General features: G+C 39.6%; 1 long non-coding RNA gene across 3 annotated transcripts in view; it reads right to left on the reverse strand.

Moving 5' to 3' along the window:
* Positions 1-3,425, reverse strand: part of LOC114487255 (uncharacterized) — a 364,849-nt gene that overhangs the window by 328,052 nt on the left and 33,372 nt on the right. The window lies entirely within an intron of this gene.

Genomic DNA, 3,425 nt, shown 5'->3' on the forward strand with positions numbered 1-3,425 from the left:
AGGGGAACCGGGTTCGCGCCCCGGTCTGGGAGGATCCCACATGCCGCGGAGCGGCTGGGCCCGTGAGCCATGGCCGCTGAGCCTGCGTGTCCGGAGCCTGTGCTCCGCGACGGGAGAGGCCGCAACAAGAGGGAGGCCCGCATACCACAAAAAAATTTAAAAAATTAAAAAAAAAAAAACTACAATGAGGTATCACCTCACACCGTTCAGAATGGTCATCTTCAAAAAATCTACAAACAATAAATGCTGTTGAGGGTGTGGAGAAAAGGGAACCCTCTTGCACTGTTGGTGGGTATGTAAGTTGATACAGCCACTATGGAGAACAGTATGGAGGTTCCTCAAAAAACTAAAAGCAGAACCACCACACGACCCAGCAATCCCACTACTGGGCATATACCCTGAGAAAATCATAATTCAAAAAGAGTCATGTACCACAATGTTCATTGCAGCTTTATTTACAATAGCCAGGACATGGAAGCAACCTAAGTGTCCATTGACAGATGAATGTATAAAGAAGATGTGGCACATATATACAATGCAATACTACTCAGCCACAAAAAGAAATGAAATTGAGTTATTTGTAGTGAGGTGCATGGACCTAGAGAGTGTCATACAGAGTGAAGTAAGTCAGAAAGAGAAAAACAAATACCGTATGATAACACATATATATGGAATCTAAAAAAAAAAAAAGATGGTTCTGAAGAACTTACGGGCCAGACAGGAATAAAGATGCAGACATAAAGAATGGACTTGAGGACACGGGGAGGGGGAAGGGTAAGCTGGGACGAAGTGAGAAGAGTGGCATGGACATATATATACACTACGGAATGTAAAGTTGATAGCTATTGGGAAGCAACCGCATAGCACAGGGAGATCAGCTCGGTGATTTGTGTCCACCTAGAGGGTTGGGATAGGGAGGGTGGGAGGGAGACACAAGAGGGAGGGGATATGGGGATGTATGTATATGTATAGCTGATTCACTTTGTTATACAGCAGAAACTAACACACCACGGTAAAGCAATTATACTCCAATGAAGATGTTTAAAAAATTAAATAATATACTTATGCAATACTACTCAGCCACAAAAAGAAATGAAATTGAGTTATTTGTAGTGAGGTGCATGGACCTAGAGAGTGTCATACAGAGTGAAGTAAGTCAGAAAGAGAAAAACAAATACCGTATGATAACACATATATATGGAATCTAAAAAAAAAAAAAAATGGTTCTGAAGAACTTAGGGGCCAGACAGGAATAAAGATGCAGACATAAAGAATGGACTTGAGGACACGGGGAGGGGGAAGGGTAAGCTGGGACGAAGTGAGAAGAGTGGCATGGACATATATATACACTACGGAATGTAAAGTTGATAGCTATTGGGAAGCAACCGCATAGCACAGGGAGATCAGCTCGGTGATTTGTGTCCACCTAGAGGGTTGGGATAGGGAGGGTGGGAGGGAGACACAAGAGGGAGGGGATATGGGGATGTATGTATATGTATAGCTGATTCACTTTGTTATACAGCAGAAACTAACACACCACGGTAAAGCAATTATACTCCAATGAAGATGTTTAAAAAATTAAATAATATACTTATATTAAGTGCCTTTTAAAAATATCCCATTTGTATATCATAAAAATACTACAAAGAAGGCATTATCAACACCACTTTATGGATGTGAGAAATGGACTTAAAGGAACGAAATACCTTGATGAAAATCACACAACTAGAAAGTGACAAATTTGAATTCAATCAAATCCACACTGGCCTTATTCCACAGCCTCAGTTGTTAGGAATGTTACTTTCCTGCCCTTTAACTGACTTGGTGCTGTGATCAATAGGCTTTTCTTACTTTTTCATATCAACATGGAGATCACACAGCTTAGTTCAATTTAAATGTATAGATTTCATGATTAACTTCCTGAAATGAGAAACACCTAAAGGTAGCAGAGAAGTGGGCTGCAGAGAGAGAAACAGGGAGTATCAATCACTCTTACGTAAAAATCCTGGGGAGAAGACGGGTCCTAACTTTGGACGGGGAGAAGCAATACTCTCAGTCATAAGCTACTTAAGTGGCACTTATAAAAATAACAATAAATGTCTATGGAAAGAATCATGAAGCCTACAAAAACTACTTAAACATCTGGAGCAAAGCTCCATTTCTCTATCTCAAGAAAAGCTCTATCTCAAGACAACATTTCAGTCTAAAAATGAATGGAGACTTTGGGCATAGAATGAGAAAGAAATATCAGCAATTCTAGGTCTGATTTTTTGAATGAAGTCTGCTATGTGAAGCTATTTAGTCACAAGAGGTCAGCTGATGCTGAAGCAATCAATGCAATTGTTATCAATGAGTGACTAGAGTTTGACGACAGTAACATGACATCCTAGGAGCATAAAAATCCATTCACTACGGAAGTGGGAGTTGACACAAATAAACAAAATGTGCTGTTTCTTAGATTACTCCACTATTCTCCCAACTGTATAAACATAATCACCTGCAATTGCAGACTCAAAACCTTTTATCCTTAATGACAACGTCTGAAGCAGAAATGATACAAGCAGATTTTCAGAAGATGCGTTGGCAGGAGATGTAAAGCCAAAGACGGCACAAGGGGAAGGTTTGAACTCTCCAGCTAAACCAGTAATGTAACGCATGCTTACCATTGACCTGGGACTTAAAACTGTTATTTTCTTTTTGGACTGGATTTCCCACAAGACGGCATTTTAAAATAACCTCCCTATTAGTACATGATAAACTTATAATCATAAGCTACCATTAACTAACCCTGGAAGGTAAAACAGCCTTTTGGTCTTTTCCAAAACTCTGTAAGATGAGCTTAAATAACATATTCTTTCTATATCCAATACTTCAGATTCATCTGAAGGAGGAGAGATGGATATATAAATAACAAAAAAATCAAAGATAAAGTTAAAATTGCAGAAGAGTACATTTTCCCTTTCTTAAAGTCATCTTCGTAAGTTTTGATACACTAATATATTCTTGGTAAAATACTCCTGAAACCAATTCTACAGTATAATGAGAATACAACTTCTAAATACAAAGTTAGTGCCTTTCTTCTAATTTTCATAATAGAGAAGCCAGTTCATTAATTTCTGTGGTATCTCAGATACATAAGCAGAAGCACAAAATGATCAATCTTATATAACTGAATCATGTAACCTTATGACTTTTCTTAATTTCATATTACTTCATGTTTTCATCTTATATATATATATATATATTTTTTTTTTTTTTTTTTTTTTTTTTTTCCGGTACGCGGGCCTCTTACTGCTGTGGCCTCTCCTGTTGCAGAGCGCAGGCTCCGGACGCGCAGGCTCCGGACGCGCAGGCTCAGCGGCCATGGCTCACGGGCCCAGCCGCTCCGCGGCATGTGGGATCTTCCCGGACCGCGGCACGAACCC

This window comes from Physeter macrocephalus, chromosome 11 (assembly GCF_002837175.3).
Source record: "Physeter macrocephalus isolate SW-GA chromosome 11, ASM283717v5, whole genome shotgun sequence".
Taxonomy (NCBI): domain Eukaryota; kingdom Metazoa; phylum Chordata; class Mammalia; order Artiodactyla; family Physeteridae; genus Physeter; species Physeter macrocephalus.